Source organism: Pteropus medius, unplaced genomic scaffold, assembly GCF_902729225.1.
Source record: "Pteropus medius unplaced genomic scaffold, Ma_sr-lr_union100, whole genome shotgun sequence".
NCBI lineage: Eukaryota > Metazoa > Chordata > Mammalia > Chiroptera > Pteropodidae > Pteropus > Pteropus medius.
The window spans coordinates 8,672,237-8,696,448 of record NW_024351730.1 but is presented as its reverse complement, the minus strand read 5'-3'; the positions used below and the strand labels follow the sequence as shown (position 1 = coordinate 8,696,448).

Here is a 24,212-nt window from a genome sequence, read left to right as displayed (position 1 = left end):
ATGCAACCCTTAACATGAACTTCTATGGTCACCGCAGTCCAACCCTGACTCCACATAGTTTCACTTCTCCACACGGGTTCAGGGAACAGCTTCCCCAAATCTCCTACTAGCTTCTCTTTCTGAGAGGAAACTGAGAAGAGGGAAATTAGTGGATAAGCTATGGCCATATGGCTATATAATGAGTCCCAGGCAGCAACAGGCACTCTTCCTCTCCCTCCACCACTGTCTATTCTTAACTATCACTCCCAGCAATCACCTCAGCAAGTGTTGGCAGCTCACCTGATGGTTCAAAATTTGCCTATACTAATTTGCTCTCAGTGAGGTTATTATTTAAGGCAGTGTAATCTGAAGCAAAAACATTTTTGTTCTCCACCAAAACTGCTCTCAAGACTTTATTCCCTTAAATTATATCCTTTCTGGGAATATCAGAGAATGAGGATGCTGTTTTCCAGTGAGGGCATACAGAAATTGAAGCCATTTTAGATTTTCAAACTTTCAAAGCATAGATAACCATTACAATGAGAAATAATATTTTGAAAATTAGTCATGGTAAGAGGCAGCACAGATCATGTTTTCTGGTCCATAATGGGGAGGCACTTTCAATTCATATTTCTAATTCTCTCTTATTTCAACAATTAGTGCTGGGCTTTTGCACGGCCCAGGTCAGTTGGAGAGAACTCTTTAAACTAGGGTTCCTCTCACTTAAAGAAGTAGCTTTTTTCCTTTGTACTTTTAATAACAGTCATTTTAAAATTATGACACTTGTCATTAATAACTCTTCTTGTGTTCTTGGCTAAAAGAGTAGAAGCAAGCAGGAGTGTGATTATTGCATATGAAATTTGTGCTCTGGATTCTTCTTTCAAGATTTCTTACTTTTGTTTAAAACACAGTTTCAAAATACCCAGGTTACAATTAATTAAATTTTCTGGGAGGCAGCATGACCTAGAGTTGTTTTTGTTAGGTTTCTTTCAGCTATGAGTAAAAGGATACCTCCATTAAAAGTGGTCTTAAGCAAAAAGGAATTTAATAATCTCACAAAGCTAGAATTTAAAAGGTAAGGAGGCAAAGCTGGGGCTGGATGGGCAGATTGGCAACAACATTCAGGATATGGGGTCTTTCCAGCTCTCCCTCAGCTGACTTTTCTTAAGGTTCCATTGGCCAATATTGGGTCACATGTGCATGAACTAGGTGCAAGGGATACTAGGAAGGGAATGTATCTCCAGCCTCTTCCAGGAAGGAAGAATGGTGGGAGTAGGCAGCCAGCAGTTCTTTCACACAGAAGTAGGTGTGATCAGAGCCTCTGGGATCAAACTGATAAGAACACTGGTTTCTCTACTTGTTACCACTGTAAATTTAAGCAAGTTACTTAGTTATTCCATGCCTTAGTTTCCTCCTCCACTGTGTGAATTAAATGTGACAATATATGTAATGCCCTTTTAATATATTCTGTCACAGGTGAGTGTAAAACATCATTATTATTTGCACATTTAGAGTCACAGAAGGTCTCCTGCAGCCTGGGATTCATCCACATGCTCTGGCTAAAAAAACTGACTGACAAATTGAATTTAAATTGCCTTCAAGCTAAGTTTTTATAGGACCATAACCACTATTATTATCTTTAGTACTTCAGACTTAATGCTTATTATTGTCATAATATTTTTTAAAAAGCTTTTAGTTGGCAGCCTTGTCTATCTAATTTCCAAAAAAGCTCTCAGAAATAGGAAAAGTGTCTTTGGGTCCTACAGGAGGAGCCAATCTCCTCCAAGATTCCATCTACTCTTCTCTCACATACTCACCCTTTGTATTTTCACATCGTGTTCCTTGGTCCGTTTCTTTCTCACTACAGAGAAAGTACTAGCTTACTAGTTCCGCACCGTCCTATACCTTTTCTCAGCTCTGTTTTTCAATCTCTTGGCTTTGAACTAAAGCAAATTCAGGAAGAGGACATAAACTAGCTATTATTATTTTTTAAAATTTAATAAATTTAGTAGTTAGAAAATAATCACGGGGACTTACAGTACAGCATAGGGAATATAGTTAATAGTATTGTAATGGCTGTGTGTAGAGCTAAATGGGTGCTAGAGTAATCGGGGGGGTCACCTCATAAATATAGAAATGAGTAACCAATGTACTGTATACCTGAAACTAATAAAAAAAATTAAAAAATTTAATAAATTTAGTAAGATAGAAATTTGCACAACCATTCTGAAGTGCAATTTGGTACATCAAATAATTGAACACATAATTTCCTTAACACAGCAATTCTACTTCTATGAGTACAAGCCATAAAGAGAATAAAGTGCATAAAGCATTGCTTGTGTTAGCGAAAATTTTAACAATCTAAGTTAAAATTAATAGTTAATATGTTAAATAATTATGACATTTCTATATTATGAAATTTCCTTATTGGAACATTTTTTTAAAACATGAGGAAGATCTGCACATACTGACATGAAAGGATACCCACAACATATTTTCACTCATTTTAAGTATGAATTTAAAAACAAAATATAGACCATTGTTTAACATATTGTATCAGTTCTCTATTGCCACATAACATGCCATTCCAAAAGCTTTAGCACCTTAAAATAACAATCATTTATTTATTCATGATTTTGTGGTTTGGTAATTTGGGTTGGGCTCAGCAAAGAGCACTTGTCTTTGCTATATGTGGTGTTGGCTGGACTCACTCATATACCTGAGGCTTAAACAGGGGTGAATGGGACGGGTCTCTCTACCTGGCCTCTCTACCTGTGTTCCCATGCTCAAGGGGGCTAGTCCAGCCTGTTCACATGGCAGCAGCATTCAAAGAGGGTGACAACAGAAATGGCAACTCTTGCAGCCTTGGCTTAGAATTCCCACAAGTCATTTCTGCTCATTTCTTTGATGAAAGCAAGTTGCAAGGCTAGACTAGAATCAATGAGTGAGAATACAGACTATATCTCTTATTGGAAGTTGCTGTACTATAATCCAAAATGCCCCCAATCATCCTCATTTCCTGGGGTTCATGCCTTTGTGTAATCCCCTCCCACACAGAACCTGGTCTAACCTGTGTGACCAATAATAGAATATGGCAGAAGTGGTGGTATGTGACTTCTGAGGCTAGATTATAATAGGCATAGCACCTCCCACCTTGCTTTCTTGGACCACTTTCTATGGAGGAAGTCAGGTGCCATTCCAGGAGGAAATTCAAGTAGCCTGTGAAAGGTCCAGATGAAGAGAAACTGAGGCCTCCTGCCAATTGCTGGGACCAATATGTCAGCAGCGGGAGTGAACCACCTTGAAAGTGAATCTTCCAGCCCCAGTTAACATCTGACTACAACCTCGTGACAGCCCACAAACCCCCAGATCCCAGAAACACTCAGTCAAGCCACTCCTTAATTCCTGTTCAAGAGAAACTGTAACAGGTAGTAAATGATTAGTGTTATTTTTTTTCCCCTCTTTAATTCCCCCACCCCCTACTTCCACCCCTGACCAATGGATGTTGCCGTTTCCCCTTAAGAACTAGATCTCTGAAGGCGAGCATCCCTTCCCACATGCTCGCTGTGCGCATCCGGGGACTGGGGCCCCTGGGGCCTGGCACCCAAAGCGCACTCAGGGATCTGGGGATATGGTCTGTGGCTCCACCTGGGGCGTGAACCCAGGACTTTCTGCATGCAAAGCAGACATGCTAACCGCTACACTATGGAGCCACCCCTGATTTGTGTTATTCTAAGTAAATTGTAGAGTGATTTGTTCTGCAACATTAATGAACACAAGATGCAAATAACTTGTGACTTCTGTATGCGTGTGTGTGTGTGTGTGTATGCACATACACACAGATAATAGAGATATAGTCATATATTAAATATACATAAAATGATTATCCCTAAAGACCAAGACAAAAGTATACATGTGTGCATGTGTAAGTATGCATGTGTGCATGCATTATTGTTGACGTGGGGCACTAAGTGGCAGGCAGAATTACAATTTCTGCTCGATGATCTTTTTTCATCAAACCTTGTTTGAGTTTTTTCACTGAGTGTTTTACGTCAATGATTTTTTAAGCAAAACCTAATTTCTCTTGATATCTCAAAGCATCTGTGTGTACACGTATATATGAGCAACTGGGTGGTGAAGGAGATACAAACCCGTTTGAGAGTCCCTAGAGGCCACCCAGCCTGATGGCTCCGGACGTTTAAGGTCTAGTCACTTTACAACATGCTTCCAGAACATCAGCCAGGTTTGGTGTGCAGAGATGAATACTCCCTGACCGAGGATACATGGAGACTACAGTAATGAGGCTACTACAGTGAGATTTAAGTGTTCGCGTTCCTTTTAAATGAGATTTCCCCGAAAAGACATCTAACCTAGTCACTGAAGTGTAATTAGTACATACAGCTCTATCTGGTTTATAACACTAAGCATCTGTTTGAGAAAAACAAATACAAAATGGGTCCAGCTGTCTGAACCAATTGAGAGAACCCCACATTTAAAAACAGAATGCTCTTATGTATGTTTCCAATTGCTTTTTCATTGCAATGGGGTTTTAAAAATCAACCGACCCAATCAATTAATCGGTGCAATTGGCCAGGCCTTTTCAAAATAAGGACTCTAAGGGCATTTGTCCCCTGAAAATAGAATTAAGTGCCATAGTATCTTCAGATTTTTTTCCCAAAAGTTTGAGATAACTCCATGGATTTTTTTCTGAATAAGAAATCTGGTACACCCCTCAAATTTTTCTTTCCATTCATAGTATTAATTATTTATGTATTGTGTTGACCGTAGCCTCAGGGCTGGAAACAAAGTCCTGGAGAATACTACAGTCCTTGCCTGTTATATAACCGTTTGTTTGGTTCTCTTCTCCATGACTGTCCCAAAATGTACAATATTTAGTCTCACAGCATTTCACAGAGCCCTGGAAAAGGTAGTTTCACTTTAAAGGTAAATATCCCTAATTTTTTTAAAAGCATGAAATAAATATAAGTGTAAAGACGACACCTTCCTAACCCCTGGGGCATAACCAAATTGCGCAGAATTTCTAATACTTGTGACTTAGTAGAAGAGTTTAAATCTATGTATTCTTTCCACTCTGATTAAAAACTTAGTTGTACTGTAAATCTAATTTGATTTTTCTTGATGTAACGACTCATTTTATTTATTGCTTTTAGAGCCTTCTCTGCCCCCAAATCCCCTTCCATATAGTAGTCTGGGGCACCTTAAGGGTAGAAATATGAAAAAGCATTCTCCAGAAATTGCAAGCCAAGTTTTTCTGGCAAGCAGGAGGGACTGCAGCCACTGACAGGTAGTTTGGGATTTATACAGTGCTGGTTTGAGAACTAGATATCTGATTTGTATGCCCACCTCCGAGACTCACTGTGGTTTTGAGCAAGGCCCTGCAGCCTTCTAGCACTGTTCCCTTCGGTGATATGAGACTTATTTGTGAGCAAAGCATTGCAAAACTAGTATATGAATGACAAAAGTATAGAACAGTAATCCTAGATGTGGAGATAGAATGCATGGTATTTGATTGGCTTGACTCAAGGACAAAGCTGCTAACATAAAATTCCTCAAGGAATTTGCCTAGGTTTTATTGAAAACTCTAGGCTATAGGAAAATTTTATTTCAGCACTGGTTTTGGAGACAAGGCAAATAACTGATTTATGTACTTTCTAAATCCAGTGTGAGATTTATTTTCACATGCTTTTTTATACATAGGTATAGAAAAGTTGTTTATGAGAGAAACAAATTAAAACGTAATATAAATTACTGAAGTTGGGGAGAAGGGAATATCCCTTCTAGTTGAGGAAAGAAATAGAGAAAAAGGTATCTTGATATAGTAGCTATTTTCTGGATTGAGAGGAATGCAGAGAGTTTAAGCCTCCTTCCCTGAACTGTGAGACCCACAAGAGTCTGAGTCTTCCAACCAGTACCAGGAAAGAAAATGGAAGCATGAAAGCAGAGACCAGAGTCAGCCGGCCTGGCATCCCCTCATGGTCTGCCTAAAACAGGGAAACTAAAGACTGTGCCAGCATCCCCTCCCGTCGTCCAACTCTGGGCACGCAAAATCCGGGAGGAAGAGGGAGAGGCCCTTGCTTTTCCACGCAGCAGCCCAGTACCTTCTAGTTAGGGGGCCCGAGGAAGGTCTCCCTGTCTGGCCAACCAGATTGATTCTTACTCTCTTATTGGGAAGAGTTCTGGGAGGTGGCTGGAAGCCCCGGTCTACGTCGCTCCCTCTTGGGGAGAGAATCGAAAGTAGCTTCTGAAATATGGGCAGGAAAATAAACATTTCCTGCTTCTGCCTCAACACAAATAAATACAATCCCTGTGTGAATAAATTATCTCATAGGCCTTCCCAACGTTGTCAGAAGCGTGCTAACTAGGACCCAAATTAAGATGAAATGTCAAGGAGGGTGTGGCTGATGACGAGTCATCATGTATTTGAAAATTCATATAAAACACAAACTAGGCAACTCCTCCTTTGAAAGAGTTTTTGTCTTGAGAGATTTTTCTTTATTTTTTTTCGGTATGTTGGTTGTTAGAATTTGGAACACATTTTTCCCCCTAAACTGATGTTCTAAATCTAAGTGGTATTTGGTTTCCCAAAGCTGGCCCCTAAACGTTTTTATAACAGTACAGTTTCCACTACGCTGCATTGTTTTTTGTGGGCAATGAATTACAAAATTTAACATGGAAAGCAAGAAACACAGTGCACCCCTAGTTTTACCCCCACCGGTGTCCCTGGGCTTGGGAACCACACTTCCAGAAGTCATGAAAAGTGGTGCCAAGGAAGGGACTTGGTTAGAGTCTCTAAGGATACAGTTATTTTCTAATTCTCTATGTTGTACACAGGGGAAACTGTGTCTTCATCTGAATAAGCACAAGTACTTCTCAACAGCTATTTAAGAAACTCTTCCTTAAGTTATCTGAATTGAGAGAGAAAAAGATTTTCTCATTCAGTTACTTATTCCTTCATTCAACTTTTTTTTTTTTTGGAACCTAGAATATACCAGGCTCTGGACACGTAGTTGTGAACAAAATAGACATAGTTCCTGCCTTCATGGAAGGAAATCTAGTTGTTGGTAGAGAGGTAGGTATAGGAGAGTAAACTATATGTTATATATCAAGCAAATAAGCAAATAAATAATATACTTACAAATCAGAGCGAGCACTAACAAGGAAATGGGGGTGTCTCTAAGAAATTATATTTCAACTGAGACCTGAAAGATAAGAAAGAGTTAGGAAAAGAGAGAGAATGAGTTTGTGCGGTTTTGTGGGAGTGGGTGAGGGCTGGGCTGGGGTGGAGTCAGTACAAATCAGTTCAGGAATAACAAAGCTGTGAGATGGAGAAAAGCTTGAAATGTTTATGAGACGGACCACAGGCTAGTGTGCCTGAAGTGTGCCGAACAGGGGAAGTGTTGCTGAGGTAATGTTGGAGAGGTAAGCGTGTACCAAATTATGCCAAACCTAGTAGGCCAAGGCAGGAATTTTTTATGTCCTCCTTTGTACCCTGGAAAGCCTTGAGCTTTTAGATAGGCTAATGACATAATCGGAATTACTTTTTTAAAAGCTTAGTCAGGCTGGAATGTGGAGTACAGATTTAGTAGAGGACCTGGATGCTGGGAGACCAGCTAGGAGACTGTTGCAGTAGTCTGGGTGAGGGCTGAAGGGGTTCTGCAATTGTGGTAGTGGAGAGGGAAGTCAGTGTTTATAGCTGATATAAATTTTAGAGGTAGAATTAACAGAAGGCACTGAGGGATTGGACGTAGGACTGGAAGGAGAAGCTGAGGAAGAGGGACTTCCAGGATGGAGCACTTGGGTAGATGAAAGGGCCATTTGCTGAGACAGAAACAGGAGGAGGGACAAGAAGAGATGAAGAGTTGGCTTTGGCTATATGAGGTTTATATGTGAGACACTGAGAATGTGATTGGAAACTCAGAAGAGAGTTTTATGTCCTCTCATATGGGATACAAATATGGGAGTTGTTGGCACAGAGATTGTATTAAAGCCTCGGGTGGGGTGTTGGGCTCATCACGGTCCCTCCAATGTGTAGGTACAAGTGGGCAAATTGTCACTTACATGATTAGAGGAAGAAGAAAGCAATCAATCTACAATGGTTCGAAGAAACCATTTTCTATTTCCTATTATGAAAAATCCATGTTCACCCTGAGCATCTTATAAGAGTAAAAACAGGCCCAAGAGAAAGATAGCTCAGGTTCTGATTTCTTTATCAGAGAACACTGAAATGGCTGCTTTATAATTTTACATTTCTCAGATTTCATATCCCTCCCTCAAAATGCACCAAAAATGAGGACATTTTCTCTGCGTATTACTCTTCTGGGACACTCTAAAACCTGGGCCATTTTTCCTTGTATGGTGAAGCTGTATTTACTTTCCCGTAATGATTAGGATTTTGATTGCACATGAACATTTCTGCTGAGTCGGAGCTTGTCACTCACCTGGAATGTCCCACACGAAATGGAAAGGACACTCTAAAGCCATGAAGTTTGAGCAGACCCGGGTCTCCACACCGTGAGCTGCCAGGGAGTGAGTAATTTTGGCTTTGGAAAGGGCACATTTGTAAAGCTAAATTAATACGTCCTGTTTTTCATCCATGACTTCTCTGTTTCCAGTTTTAAACAGTCAGCTGCCTTGGTTACATGACCATGCAAAAAATATTTTTGGAGTTGTGTTTATTGTCAATCCCAGAATGGACTCGATTCTTGGAACCAATTTAATCAGTACTGATCCAGATGCTCACAGGAGAGGAAGGAAAAATGAAGTCCATGTGACTTACCTTTCTGAATGAAAAAGGCCAAAGCTTCCAATAGTCCCCAAATCTGCTGTCTTTATTCCCTGGTGGTGAAAAGCTGTGAAGCAGATGGGAACATGAAAGTCTCCATGACATCAGCTCCTTTCCAACATTTTGGTTTTTCATTCCACATAAGATTGAAAAGCCCCATTTGACTCTTATAAATTGCCTTTCCTCATCAAAGAACTCCGAGATTGGAATCTATAAACATATCTGGACACTATGTTTAGTTGTAAACCACTGAGAAAGAAAAATGAAATGATATCTAAACCAAACGCCCAGCTCCTTTCCAATAGACTTTATCACCATAATGCTAATAAGTCTTGAGTCTCTTGTTAAGAACAAAAAGCTGACCAACCCCAAGTTTAAAGGCCTGTGTGGACCCAGAGCAAAACACCCTAAAGTTCCACCAAACCAAGTCCAAGGGTAACAAGAGTGAGCAACTGCCTTGATGTTGCAACTTTTATATTTACAAAAACAGACAACTTGGACCCCTCTGGGAAGCATCTCCTTGTCTCCTAATTAACGGTTTTACTTTCTTTTGACCAGCATCCAGCTTGCCTGGGTAACCGCCATGGCACAGGAGAGCAAATGGCTAACTGAAGTAAAAATGAGGACAGTAAAGACCAAGAAAAGTTGCAGTATGACCTGATTACTGAAAAACACATGTGATGATTTCTTCTCACCAAGCAGAAATATCCAAGCTGGGAACTGAGAGTCATTTATTGCGTGGATATTGATTAAAAGAAGCCTGTAACAGTTAGTTAGGCTCCTAAAGTCAAAAGGACAAACTCGCCATCAGGCCGTGACCAAAGCACACACAAAGGCCTGGAGATTCACAGAGCACTTCCTTGTGGGTAAATCAGAATTTCCATAGATAGCCAGGTGATAGCAGCCAGCACCACCTTGGATTAGAGAGAAGAGAGGGCCCCCGGGCTGGGAGTGTCCTACGAACGATCTACATAAAGACAGCACTGATTCCCAGCTCCAGGGAGAGACCGTTTAACTAATTGATGATCCATGTTTTTGTCTAGAAGTCTATTCCCAGAGTTAAGAATTTATTTAAGGAAGCTCTTTGGCCATCGCCAGAGGTGTCAGTCCACAGAAATGCTTAAGCTGACTGGTGGGAAAAGCAAGACTAAAAAAGTACATTTCCAGAAAGGCAATTTTTACTCTTGTAAAATTTAGCTGGGTCATGTTGCAGGAATTACTTAATCTCTAGAATCCTCAATTTCTGCATTTATAAAATTGGCATGAGAATTATAGGATTATGGTGAGAATTAAATAAAATAATGCAGGTCAGATAATTAGCACAGGACCTGGCAGACAGTAAGCACTCAATAAATGTTAGCAAAGATGCTGCTACTGCTGCCGCAGCTATTGAAGAGTAAGTAGAAGAAATCCTATTTAAGCAAAAATCCCGTATCTTTAGAGTCAGCCATAAACTTGCTCAGTTCTTTTGCCTACAAACATTAGCCAATGTTTGGTTATGAGAGACACGGCCGATGGAAAATCTTGGAAAGTCTTGACAAGGCATTGGAACAGGTCAGAATTGCTTGATTTGTCTAATGTAGATTTCAGTGCACGTTTCTTTGCATATTTAAAAATAAAAAGAAGCCTAGGATTCTAAGACCCATCTTGGTCCCAGCTTGATGACAGCCCAGGCTTCATGATGACCTGAAGATGCAGTGACCCTGTGTTTATTTCCTTGTTGATTCCTTTCCCTGGCTCAAAGCTCCCTTTCCCATTGCCTGCAGGAAAACATCCAGGGGTGCGGTAGGTCTGACTTGGCAGCCATAAAAGGGAACAAAAAGATCCTGGCTTTTGGCAAGAGCAGAAGGAAGTTTGAGGGGCCCTCAGCCCCATCCAAACCAGAGCAGTTGTCACTGATGCTAATAGGGGCCTGCTCTGTGGAGAGTGGCTCTTCCTGGAAGCTCCCTAGAAGCTGCTCTTAGGTTTGTGGATCAGCTCCTTCTGTGACATTGTAAGTTAGTCGCCCACAGCTCTCGTGTGCAGCATGCTAAGCGTTCTGGGATCACAGAGGAACCTTGCAGAAGGGGCAGGGGGTGAGCTGATTAACCCCTGAGTGTGCAAGGTGAAGTGGTTTTCGTGCACGTCTGGAAGACAGGGCACAAGAAAGAGAAAGAAAAATTTTCCTGGGCTATTACTGAGTCAGAAAAACTCAGCTCCCAAGTGGACTGTTCCCCGAGGCCTCACACCAGTGGGAACTGACCCACAATGCAGCAAAAGTAAGAGACCTGGTTCCTCTACTAGGTAGCTTCTCATGCAATTTGAGAAAACTTTGCCCGTTGACTACCTCAGCCCAGCCTCCCACCCAGCCCCTACCACATGCACACGCATGTGTGCGCGTACACACACACACACACACACACACACACATCAAGTTGTTGAGGAGAATCTAGAAAATAGAAATATCTAGTTATGTCTTTTTCAAAACACTCTAGAAAGGCCTCAGGACATTTGCTCTCTTTATGTCTGATTTTTTTCTGCACTGGTCTTCATAGAAACCATCTTCTACTTTCAAAAGTAAAAACTGCTTTTTATTTACTAGCCAAACAGGTCGGTAAAAATGTAAGCAACCCCACTAATGGCAACTGGATTTATATAACATTATTCTTCATCAGTATTCAAAATACAGTCACATATTTTATTTCATTCCTATGGTAGAAATAGTTATCGCCGTTGCAGTTTTACTCATGGAGAGACGGGTCCAAAGAAACTGTGACTCACCCAACAGTATATCTTATCTCTATTCCTGCCTCTTTTCAGAAGAATGGTGACTCTACTTTCTAAACCAAATATTGACTACATTCTCTGTCACATATTCTGGCAAATGATCTGGTGAGAGGATGGAATTTTAGAAGTTGGAACTCTCCTAGAAAACCCAGAAAGAGATAGTCACAGTATCCAGGTAATATATGGTACCTTGTTATCTATCCCTGTTTACTTCCATTCCTGGGCAGTGAATCCAGTTTAACAAATATTGATAAACGCTATACCCTATGCCCAACACTGGGTCACACATCCGGGTGTGGTGCAAACTAGATTCCCAAGGAGTGCTGAAAGTGAGCAGAGTTGGGTCTGGGAGGGGGCAGGACGTATGAGAAGATTCTCCACAGCAGGTTAGCATCCACTTGGGCTTAGCCTAAAGTGCTGGCTTGGGCTGTGCGAGAGCTCCTCAGGTACACACAACTCCCTATGCAGGAATGTGCTCAGAGCAGGGGTAAAGGGCACAGACTATCTGGACTTGAGTCCTGGTTCCACCACCTACTAGCTTTGGGTCTTGGGATAGTTCAATTCCCTGTAACCTCAGTTTTCTCATAGGCAAATGAGAGTGATGGTGATACCTACCTCATGGAATTGTCTTAAGGTTTAAATGAGACAATGTACGTGAAGTCTTTGCTGCGCAGAATAAGTGCTCGAGAAATACTGACTACTGTAAGGACCATGTGTCTGGAACATGCGGGGTGTACAGATAAGAGGAGCCCTACCCTCAATTTGGTCAGGACGTTGTGAGTTAGTTGTGCGCCACTGGCTACATGCAGTGTGATAAGTGCTCTGGGGTCATGAAGGAGGGACCTACTAAGTCTGAGATTTGGGGTAAGGGTCTGGGCAGCCTGTTGTGGGATGTGGGAAGAGGTTTCACAGCAGAGGCCCTGTGTGGAGTGAGGTGGCATTGGACAGTGAAAGAGCTGCATAGATTTTATTTGAATCACAACTTTATTTTCTACCAGTTGCATAGCATAGCTGTCTTAGTCTGATAGGGCTGCCATGTTCTGGGGCACAGAAACAGAAATTTATTTCTCCCAGTTCCAGAGGCTAGAAGTCCCAGGTCAAAGAATCAGCAAGTTTGGCTTCTTCTAGGTCACTTTCCTTAGCTTGTGCATGGTGCCTTCTTGCTGTGTCCTCACATGATTGTCCCTCCGTGCACACATACCCGTGGTGTCTCTCACTGTGTTCAAATTTCTTTAGTAGGTTGGACTAGGGTTTATCCTAATGACCTAATTTTAACTTAATCACTTCTTTAAAGGCTCTATCTCTAAATCTAGTCACATTCTGAGATACTGGGCTTAACCATATGAATTTGGGGAAACAATTTAGCCCATAACAATGGCCAAGTTATTAAATCTCTCTTAGCCTCATTTCCTCATCTATAAATTGTGGATAATACTTAGCAAAGAGAACCATTGTGACACTTGTAAAAGGAACACATAAAATGCCTATCCCAGTTTCTGGCCCCCAGAAGGTACCTGATAGGCTGTGAATGTTATTGGCACTGTGGACTAAGTCTCAAATGAACATGGGGTTCCCTGCACAATCCACATTCCAGATCAATACTGAAGAAATGGCCCTTAGTTATCCCATGGACTTCCTGAAAGGACAAAGGAATCCTCAGTGTTTCTACTTCTTGGTTCTGGCAGATGAGCCCATCATCAGATAAGTCAAATAGATGGCATGATCAGCCCTACAGATACTGTGTGTTATCTCTTTCTAGTTATTCAAGAATTCGTCCACTCTTTGTTAAATGAGTGGGGTAAGAAAACCCATCTCCTGCCCCTCAGCAGAAAACCAACATGCAACAGATATACCCTGATTCTGCCTCTGGGGCAGCCACTCCCAGCTTTGTCCATCCAAAGCAGCCTCTGGTACCTGTGCCTTGGAAAGTCTGGAAAACATAATTCGAACCTCTCACATTTATTACATGTAGATATAGGTGGAAATAGAGATTTAGAATAAATGTGTATGTATGTGTGTACATGTATAGCAGTGGTCCCCAACTTTTTTGGCACCAAGGACTGGTTCTCCTATGAGAATCTAATGCCTGGTGATCTGACGTGGAGCTGAGGCAGTGATGCTAGTGCTGGGGAGCGGCTGCAAATACAGATGAAGCTTTGCTCGCTTGCCTGCCATTCACTGGCTATGTGGCCTGGTTCCTAACAGGCCACGGACCAGTACCACCAGTTCATGGCCTAGGAGTTGGGGAACCCTGCCTTAGTGTATATTTCCTATAAACAAGAACATTATTCTACAAGGTCACAAAGTCAAGAAATTAACACCAATACATTAGTACTATCTAATCCTCAGACCCCAATGTGTTTTCAGTTGTCATTGAATCCTCAGACCAATTCAGGATTTTGCCAGTTGTCCCAATAATATCATTTATAGCAAGAGTACTTTAGAATTAAGCATTTAGTTGGGTGTTTAGTTGTAACATCTGCTCAGTATGGAACCATTACTAGATATTTCCTTCACTTTCATAACCTTGACACTTTTTAGAAACACAGGACAGTTATTCTGTAGACTGTTTCTTAATTTGGATTTGTCTGACTTTCATCATGTTTAAATTCAAGTTATACAATTTTGGCAAGAATAGCACAAAAATGATGTCGTGTTCTTCTCATTACAACCTATCAGGCAGCAAATGATTTTAAATTTCACCAAGATCACTTGGCGTCTGTCAGGTTTCTCCACTGTAAAGTTACGCTTCTTTTTTTGTTGTTGTTAATAAGTGTTCTGTAGAGAAGTACTTTGAAATTACATAACTATCTCATTTCTAATCAAACTTTCAATGTGCCCTTTTGATGCGTTCCCATCATTCTGTTACAGCGAGATGTTGCAGCCTTAATATAAGTTATTTCTCCAAAGAGCTCTAGTTCCTTTTAATGGAGAATTATTACTGTGTTCATTGCTAATTGGAATATCGCCATCTTACAGACTCTCAGTGGATGGAGCTAGGACCTGTGTGTGTATGTATACATTATATTCCTATATTGATCTATATGTATTAAAAAAATCACAAATTCACACTGGTACTTTCAACTCCAATCGACAGCACCACGTTCATTCTGCTGTCCCTTTCCATATGTGTAAGCTCCTTCTCTAATGTCAATGGAGCCTAGCTCCCATTATCCTTAACGTATTTGCTTATTTGGTCAATCTGCCAAATGCAACCGATGGCTGTCATAACAACTGCCCCCTCCCCACACAGATGCTTTCCTCGGCCTGCTCGGTCCCACACTGCAGGCTGCCCCTCCAGAGGAACACCTTCCTTTGCCCACCCGGGTGCTGGCCACCCACTGGGAGGACCTTCCACACAGCCAATCTCCTGGTCCTGTCTGGACCACCTGCATCTCCTCCACCCCCAGTGGGTGACTACCTTACTCAGCCCCACATAATGGCTTTAAGGACTGAATTATTTAGGAGAGAAAGGGAAGAGGAAGAAGAAATTCATTCAATTTTGACATTTTTGAAAAACTCAGAAGTCACTGTGACCCATGATAGATTTGTGCACGAGTGTGTGTTGTCACTATATTTGATTTGTGGGGAGCATGGCAGTCTCCTCCATCCAGTTCGGGCACACATCCCCAGCTCCAGGCTTAAGGGAATAAGGCTCATGCTGCTAATTTTATTCCGTTCAGTGCTGCTCTGACCTGCATGGGTGTGGGCTGCTTACTATCTGCTCGGGTTACTAACATTTCCAGGATGAAACTACTATTCAGGCAATTGCTGTTCCTTTTTTTACTCTGTGTCCTAGTCTAGGCTCTCCCTCATTTATTCAAGACCAAATACTAAGCACTTATATGAACCAGGTACTCAGCTAGGTTGAGACTTAGAAGTGTACCAGATAATTGGCTAGGTTGTGACACAGAGATTTAAAACCTTGGTCTCTGCCCTCAAGGAATTCTTAGTCCACAGTGGGAAGCAGACAAGAGTCAGACAGTTACAATTCCCCATGGGAACGTGCAATGTTAATGGTCTCGACAGCCTGCCTTGGGAAGGCAGGCACCTAACCCGGATGGGGCAGGCAGGGAGGAGGTGCCAGAAAAGAATCCTGAATGGATGGAGACTGACAAAGTGAAGAAGGGCGTGGTGTTCGTGAAGCGACAGCAGCAAAGGGAGGGTTTGGAAAGGTAGGTGCAGGCTGGTTGAGGTGGGCCACAAGCATTTGGGGCCAATATAGCTGGATTTTAGACTTTATAACAGGAGGTTCTGGAACCAAAGTTTTGGGGGTTCAAATCCTGGCTCTGTCACTTACTAGCTGGGTGATTTTAAGCAAGTTGGTGCTCTTGACTATAAAACTGGAGATTGTAATAGTACTTACCTCATGGGATTGATATGATGAAATTCATTCTTTTACATAATACACAGAAAAATGCATAGCACATAGAAAGCATATAATAAACATTAGGTATTATTATTATTTTCCAAAAGGTGATACAAAAGGGATTAGGGCACTGACAAAGCAGAGGCACCAAAAAATTGTTAACTAAAAGAGAGAAATTTAAAAGAATAGATTTGGGCATTTCAAAAGAACTGTCTCATCACTAGAAAAAGTTTGTAACTATGTGAGGTAACAGATATTAGACTTATTGACTTGCTGTCGTGATTATTTTGCAATATATACGAATATCAAATCAGTATGTTGTACACCTGAATTAAATATAATGTTATATGTCAATTAAAAACTCTGAATCATTATCTTGAGAAAAGCCAGAACTTTGCTGTACTTATGTAAGATAATTTTAAGGCTTACTGTTATTTACCTTTTGTCGTACTTTGGGGGATGGGAGGCCACCATAATCTTGTCATTGTTTTAGCCTCTAAGGGTCCCAGTGATACAAAGGAGACATGCTATGGAGATATTCTCTCTTCTACTGGTTTCCCATTCACTGAGATCTGTTAGAAGCTGCTATTGTACACACTCGAGTTCCAGGCCAATGGTAATGGTCATGATCGCCTGACAAACCCAGCACCAACTAAGGCTACCTCAAAGCTGAAGGGGGACCATCTTGAAATTTAATTATTGTTAAAGCAGTTCTACTCTTTGACTGTGGAGATGGAGAGTGAAGGGTGGAGAATGGGGTTTTTGAAACTGTCTTATAAGTTTCTTTGAAATAGTTTGCAGCCTCTCGGCAGCAGCCTTCTAGCCCTCTGCTGTGAGAGCAGTGAGGCAGTCCTCCTTTTGTACAGTCCACATCCCCTGAAAACCAGGGGAACCAAAAATAAGCTCAGAAATGCTGATGATTCATCAAACTTTAAAACGTTTGTGTTTCAAAGGACACGATCAACACGGTGAAAGGCAACCCATGGAATGAAAGATTATATTTGCAAACCATAAATGTGATAAAGGGTTAATATGCAGAATATATAAAGAACTCTTACAACTCAATGATAAAAAACCAAGGACCCGGTTAAAAAATGAGCAAAAGAGACATTTCTCCAAAGATATACAAATGGCAAATAAGCACACGAAAAGATGCTCAACATCATTAATCATTAGGAAAATCAAAACCACAATGAAACACCACCTCACATCCATTAGGATGGCTTCTATCAAAACAAAACAAAACAAAAACAAAATACCAAGTGTTGATAAAGATGGGGAGAAATTGGAACCCTGTGCACTGTTGGAATGTAGAATGGTTTTTTGCCGCTATGAAGAATAGCATGGTGATTCCTCAAAAAATTAAAAATAGAATTATCTTGTGAATCAGTAATTCTGCTTCTGGGTATTTATCCAAAAGAACTGAAAGCAAGAATTCAGATATTTGCACACCCACATTCATAGACTCATTATCCATAGTGGCCAAGAGATGGAAGAAAGCCAAGTGTCCATCTACAGATGAATGAATAAACAAAATGTGATTTAAACATACAATGGAACATTATTCAGCCTTAAAAAGGAAGGAAATTCTGACACATGCTATAGTATGGATGAACCTGGAAGACATTATGCTAAATGAAATAAGCCAGTCACAATGGGATAAATATTATATTATTTCACTTATATGAGGTCAGATTCATAGAGACTAAAGGTAGAATGGAGGTTATCCGGGGCTGGAGGAGGGAGGAATAGGTAATTACTGTTGAATGGGTACCTACTTTTAGTTTTCCTAGATGAAAAGAGTTCTGGAGACGGAGGGTGGTGATGGTTACACAACAATGCCGATGTACTCGATGCCACTGAACTGGGTGTTTAAAAATGGTTACATGTATTTTACCACAATTAAAAATAATAATTAAAAAATGTCAATAAAGCCTGGATTTTTTGCTTAACAAGATGGACCTCTGATTCTAGGGAAAATGGTTAGGAGAACTACAGAAGAAAAAAAGTCCTATAGTTAATAGAAAATTTTCACATCTTGGTTTGCTAGTAATATTAAAGACTTAAATTTTAATACTTAAATTTTATTTTAAAGCTCTTCTCAGAAAATTAATACATAAGAGAATAAGTTTTAGTTATAGCTTGGTCATGCTCTCAAAGACTGGCTGAGATAGTGTCTGCTAAATCACAAAGAACCTACAACTCTACCAATAATATAAGGGGATTATTTCCTAAAACAAATAAGATCAACATATATTGAAAATACAGAAATAAGAGAGACTGTGTAATGTGTTCGATTAGTCTATTGTATGTATGTGTGTTACTAAAACATTTTAACCTTGCAACTTTTGACTGGTGGCAGATGAGCCAAAGGTAATATGTGAGAGGATTTTATGAGACATCCACACTGGCTGTCTCCTTCTGCGTTAAAAGGTAGAGTAACAGAGCAAGCACGAGGCTGAATCTGAATTTGAGGTCACAGACTGTGTCAGGTGAAGCATCCGCCCAACCTTGGGTTCTGGGACAGGAAGAAGAGAGGAAATAATGCAAGAAGGGCTTTTCCTCCCTCTTTCCTGAAAGCCTGACCAGGAGGCCAGCTCTGACTGCTGGGGCGGGTCCTTCCTTTCAGAGCTTCCTCCACTTCTAAACTCACAGGTTCGCTTCATCTCCTTGGGGCTTTAATTTACTCATAAGTAAAATTGGAATGATAATGAAATACTATTGTGCAACAGTGCTATATAAACCATAAAAAGACATGTAAGTTTATTTATGTGGATACTGCTTCATTCCACAAAGAACTTGTGGTGGCTACGACTGGGGAATAGGAAGTAGAGTATTGGTCACACACTAACAGGTCCCGTTTCGGGTCAGCATGGTATTTTAATTTTTTTGTATTAGCCACCAACATCTAAAAATCAAGAGATTTCATATGAAAATCTCAATTTCAAGTTCTGTTAAAACACAGGAAAATCTGGCCACACTGGTTGATACCACATTCACTTGTTAATTCACTCACTCATCAAATGAAGATTGGGTGATAGTTCTGTGCCAGACACTTTTCTGGGTGCTGGGGAATATAGCAGAGGTAAGACAGACTATAATCAAGTAAACAGATAAATAAAATAATTACAGAAATTGATAAGTGCTATGAATAAAGCAGGGTTAGGGAGCAGACAATGACAATGTGATAAGAGGATGATGCTATTTTAGAAGAGTGGCCAGAGAAAAAACCTCTCTGCCACAGTCCATACCGCGCCCTATTACACCACTCACTTTAGTCATTTACTACTACCTGGCAACTGGAGGCATCTGAGACTGTGAGCCCTGCAATAAGATGATGGGAAATATAATCAAGAATTTAAATTAGGAATGGAGAAAATATAGTTCAGAACAGGATGACAAAGCCAGAGGAAATAAGACCAAGTATGGATGCCACAAGAGCCTTTACAATTGGTTGTACTTGGTATCAGATTTAGCCTCGAGCTTCCTGACAACCAGAGCAAAAGGGAGCTATGTCCAATGACATCATTCTCATTTTCAGAAAGGAAGAAATAAAGCCATTCCTTTCTAGGTACAAAGCTTTCCTCAGAGTAGAAATTGACAATATCAGGCTTTATAAAGGGAAGTCAGAGTGATATAGTGATCAATATCCTCACCAACACACACACAGAAATACAGTATTTCCCATTGTTTTGGTTATTAATTCAAAACACCTTTATTGAGACACCAACAAGCACTTGCAGATACAAAAATACCTGTTTTTTTTTCCCTCGTGTCTCTAGATAAGAGATGAGGGCATACCTCATCTAAACTAAACTCCGTGAAGATTGTTACGTGAGAGATCAAGATGATGCAATGCAGACCCCTTGCTCCTGCTGACCTCAATTCACAGCGTATTTAGAAGAATGAACAGATTTCCTGTCACTCAAACTATCTTCCTTCCATAAACTTATCTTCTTTATTGATTAGAAAGTAAAGAGTAGAATTAGCAGTTCTTTGTGACATTCTTGTGACAGCCACTCCTGTTAGTAAAGGGCAACTTCTGTGACCCTTGGACTTTTTGATTTAAGTAGATAAATCTCTTTCCCTTTCCTGGAATAGCCTGGTGGGGAAACCGCGATGGTTATGCACACTGACAGAACAGCCCACCTGAGGGGAGGAATTCTTTATTCACTCACCTCTCTCCAAGAGGACTCTGGCACACTCCTGGGCTGGCGCCTGAAGGCCCGGAAATCAAGGCTGTCTTTAAAATGTTCCTAGGGATCTCTTTCATGGCTCCAGTGTCCAAAGCCTCATAAGAGTTCCTTTGCCAAAGGAGCCCAAAGAGTTCTTAATTTGTGTCAGCTCCATTGTATATCCCCAAGTACAGAATGTCTATGTTTTTAAATGTGTCTCCTGTCCCACTAGAAAACACAAAGGCAGAAATATAGTTAAGCCAAATTTTCTGTTCTTATTCTTTGGCCTGGATGTTGCCTGGCTAAACCCTTATCATCCAGATTATCTGATGGCTCCCTGGCAATTTTGTGGGCTCATTCTCCTGCAGTTGGCGAGAATCAAGGTGTTGTCTGAGGGCCAGAACTAAAGCCTCCCTCTCTTTTGAAAATGGAGAAGAGCAATTTGCCTTTGCTGGTTGTAATCTTTACCCAGACTTCCTCCACTCCATTACCACACCTCTCTGTTACTCTGACTAAATATCTCCTTTTAGCCAAACTCACAGAACTTGTTCTCTGGGTTTGCAACAATGACCTTCCAGAAACTCCCTGAGCTTACTCTGGCATAAGCCTCACAGTCTCCGCTTGGCCATTTGGCAATGCAGTCTTTCTGGTACTGGAGTAACCTACCCCACCTGAGACGTTATCCAAGTCACTTGACGTGGAATCCTGCTCAGTACTGGAATGGGCTAACCTGCGAGTTCCCCCAGGATTTGCTACAAGAGTCCCAGTTAGTGTTTTATTGTCTGACAAACGTCATGGTGTAAATTTCTTAGCAAGGACTATAAACAAATTTATAGGCATATATGTGAACATGTGCATAAACAACTCAATATATATTGTTTTACCTTAAGTCACTCTTCATTCATTTTATCACTAAAGTGAAGTACAAAACACAGCAAGTTCAACATACCCATCAAGTTTTGTTTCTGAGTTATCATTAGTTAGCAAGGGTTATCATTATTAAAACTTTTAGAGTAAATGTTTGTTTTTTGTAGACTAATAAAAATCTGTCACCAACTGGTACTGAGTGGCTAGGAAACACACCTGGCAAGGTGCTCTGTGTTCAGCAGGTGCTCAATTCATGGACTAGTAAGAATCACAGTCACTTACTTAGTTCTTCTCATGTGCCAGACATGTCAAACTCTTTATGTGGCTTGGTTTATCTTGTCTAATTCTCATAACTATGAAAAGTACTATGGTTATTTCCATTTTCATGCGGAGAAACTGAGGTTTAAAGCGATTAAGTAACTTGCCCAAAGTCACCAAGCAGCAGGACCTGGGTTTGAAACCAGGTCTGTTACTTGCCAAAGCTCGTAATAGTAGGGAGAAGAAAAGGGAGGGGATGGGAGGGTCCTGGGCAGCCAGCTCTTCATGCTGCCTCAAGCTTGCTGAGCAATGCTCTCTATCCATACTGTGGTGCTTGTCTAATTAACGAACAAAGAACTATTTCAGAATTCATATCGATCACACTCCCTATCCATTCTGGTTGACACCTGATTGAATCATCGAGATCAGGTTTCTCAATCTCACCAACACTGGCACTTTGGGATAATTTTGGGTTGTGGGGACTTGTTTTGTGCATTAGAGGATATTTAGCAGCATCCTTGGCCTCTACTAGATGCCATAATACCCCTCAAATTGTGACGATCAAAAATGTCTCCAGACAATGCCAAATGTCCCATGGGGAGCAAAGCCACCCCATATGGAGATCACCACACTAGATACCAGAGGTAAAAGGATATTAAGTTTCCACAGAAGTGATGATGAATGTCGCCAGAGGGCAGGAGCTTCTGTGGGTAGGGCTGGAAGGTGTCTGAGAATTCTTCAAGTGGAGAAACCCCTCTCATGGTCATAGCTTCATTTTGACCTCAAACTCAGTGAAAAAGGCCAATATGCTAACCAGCCTAAAAGAAGCCTCAGGCCCCACAGGCTTGCAGGTAGGTGGGGTAGGAGGTCCCTCCAAAAGGTTCCAAGGGCTATACTCGGCCTTCCCAGTGTCACCATCTGCCAGGACATTTGTGTATATCTGGGAAATGGTCCTTTCTTCCATAGCCATCTCTGCACCATTCATTTGACCTGAAGTATAAACAGTGAAATGGTGACCATTCCAGGGATGACTTTAGGGGTATGCAAGGTATGTGAGAAGTGCCCCAAGCTAGTGTTGGCCTCTCATGGCCCATCACAAAATGGCCAGTGGCCTTGAGAGCCCTTTGTCCCAAGGTCCCACATGAAGCCTCAAACAAAATCTTAACAACATCTCCAATGTTATATATGTGCTGAATCTTTGCATATGTTCGAAAGCACTAACTTATTTAACATATATACTTAAAATATATCATAATTTTCATGTCTATTTTTGAATTTCTTTCATTTTTAATATCCCATCTTGACTGCTGGCATGGCCTGCTTTTATCATTATAAGGAAAAATAAGGTGCATGAGGAGTGTGATTTCCAGGGACTAGAACACCCTGGGCTCCCAAATTGCTCCTGAAATGCTCAGATTAATGCTAAAAATTCCATAAAAGCTTCCTATGCAATGTCTTACATTCTAGGATAATTTTTTAAATAAAAAATATCCCTAGGAGAATGCACAGACCTCTCAACACTCAATCATGAGAAAATAGACAAGCCAGTTTAAGAAATGGTTAAAAGATTTGAACGGTCACTTTGCCAAAAGAAGATATACAGATAACAAGTAAACACATGGAAAAGATGATCAACATCATTAGTCATTAGAAAAAAAGCAAATTAAAACCAGAACAAGATACTATTGTATACATTTAAGAATCGCTAAATCTAAAAAGACTGACCATACCAAATGTGGTAAGGATATGTAAGAACCAGAACTGCTGGTAGGAAAATAAAAATAAAGTGGTACAACCATTTTGGAGAACACTTTGGTAGTTTCTTAAAAAGTTAAATGTACACCTGCTAAATGATTCAGCCATTGTACTTCTAAGTATGTACCCAAAAGAAATGAAAGCTTCTGTCCACATAAAGATCTGTACAGATATATTCATAGCAGGTGGAAACAACCCATATGCCTATCAATAGGTGAATGAATAGACAGACTGGGGTACATTTATACAATGGAATACTACTCAGCAATAAAAAAGGAACGAACTGTTGATACACACAATATGAATGAATTTCAGAATTATGCTGGGTGAAAAAAGCCAGAGGAAAAAAGAATACATACTGTCTGGTTTCATTTATGTAGAATTCTAGAAATGCAAGTAATCTATAGTTATAGAATGCAGATCAGTTGTAGTCTGGGGATCTAATGGTGGAGCAAGGAGTGGGATGGGGATTACGAAGGAACGTAAGGAAATTTTTTGGGCTCATCACCTTGACCGTGGTTATGATTTCATGGGCATATCTGGATACTAGACTCAATAGAATTATACACATTAAAGATGCACAATAGGATGGAACCCTGGGTCCTGTGAGGGGAACAGAGGCACAGTCATTAACTAGGTCCACCTGGGTGATTTCTCCATTTGTCTCTCCTCAGCTGAGCACAGAAGTTGTAGCCATCATTCTCCAGTACTGCCTGGATAGTGTTACTAGAGGGAAGTGTGAGAAACTCATAAAAAATGCAGCAGCTTAAGCGGGGAAGAGGGAGTGAAAGCCCTATTGTGGCACCTTCTCATACTACCTGAAGGGTACCCTTTATCTGGGTGAATCCTCTTGGGGCCAGAAGAGAGTAGATCAAAATACACTGGATATATTTGCATGGCTAAAAGTCCCTCTAAGAGAGTAAAGGGTGCCTCCTCCCCAGAACGAAGAAAGTGGCGGAGCAGCTTGGATTCCCTCCAGCATATTCAGGCCAAAAAAACTGTGCAGTGTCCCAGTGTTCACTGGGGAAATCAAATACACACACACACACACACACACACAAACACTCACAGCACCAGAGCGAGCAGCCTCCCAGACTGGGGGCTGCAGGTGCAAGCTCCAATTAGAGCAGCCGGCCTTCCAATACCTTTTCATCCTGGACAACAAGAACAACGGCTGGGCCTCGGCCCCCGGCAGGGATTGAGGAAGTCCCCGGAAGGACTGCCGACCAGACTGGGGGAA

At 41.0% G+C, this 24,212-nt stretch overlaps 1 long non-coding RNA gene across 1 annotated transcript; it reads right to left on the bottom strand.

Moving 5' to 3' along the window:
- Window positions 1-7,133: 7,133 nt before the first annotated feature.
- On the bottom strand, window positions 7,134-24,212 carry LOC120588074 (uncharacterized). The gene is made up of 3 exons (XR_005649138.1): window positions 24,118-24,212; window positions 8,777-8,849; window positions 7,134-7,199 (listed from the first exon to the last, which is right to left on the bottom strand). It is a non-coding gene; the product is annotated as an uncharacterized LOC120588074 (long non-coding RNA).